General features: G+C 46.8%; 1 non-coding gene across 1 annotated transcript; it reads right to left on the reverse strand.

Annotated features, from left to right (window-relative positions):
- Positions 1-541: 541 nt before the first annotated feature.
- TRNAK-CUU (transfer RNA lysine (anticodon CUU)) lies at positions 542-614 on the reverse strand. The gene has a single exon. It is a non-coding gene; the product is annotated as a tRNA-Lys (tRNA).
- Between the last annotated feature and the right edge of the window lie 202 nt (positions 615-816).

The raw sequence follows: 816 nt of genomic DNA on the forward strand, positions 1-816 counted from the left end.
CGCGCTAACCATTGCCACACGGAAGCCCAAAAAATAAATGTTCGTCAGGTATTGTGGAAAAACTCTGACTTTTTACGTCACATCATAGACCTCACAACACCGCTCCCTGGTGGGTTCGAACCAACAACCTATTGGTTAACAGCCCAACGCGCTAACCATTGAGCCACGGAACCTCAGAAATTAAATGGTTGTCACGTATTGTGGAAAAGTTTCGACTTTTTACGCTACATCTGAGACCCCACAACACCTCTCCCGGGTGGGCTCGAACCACCAACCTTTTGAATAACAGCTGAGCGCGCTAACCATTGAGACACGGAAGCCCAAAAATTAAATGTTCGTCAGGTATTGTGGAAAAACTCTGACTTTTTACGTCACATCAGAGACCTCACAACACCGCTCCCGGGTATGCTCGAACCACCAATCTATTGGTTAACAGCCGAACGCGCTAACCGTTGAGCCACGGGAACTCAGAAATTAAATGTTTTTCAGGTATTGTGGAAAAGTTATGACTTTTCACGCTACATCTGAGACCCCACAACATCTCTCCCGGGTGGGCTCGAAACACCAACCTTTCAGTTAAGAGCTGAACGCGCTAACCATTGCGCCACGGAAGCTCAGAAATTAAATGGTTGTCACGTATTGTGGAAAAGTTTTGACTTTTTACGCTACATCTGAGACCCCACAACACCTCTCCCGGGTGGGCTCGAACCACCAACCTATTGGTCAACAGCCGAACGCGCCAACCATTGAGCCACGGAAGCTCAGAAATGATATGTTTTTCAGGTATTGTGGAAAAGTTATGACTTTTCAAGCTAC

The sequence above is a fragment of the Phalangium opilio genome, unplaced genomic scaffold (genome assembly GCF_054372755.1).
Source record: "Phalangium opilio isolate 3A_F unplaced genomic scaffold, DU_Popi_V2 ptg000101l_1, whole genome shotgun sequence".
Lineage (NCBI taxonomy): Eukaryota > Metazoa > Arthropoda > Arachnida > Opiliones > Phalangiidae > Phalangium > Phalangium opilio.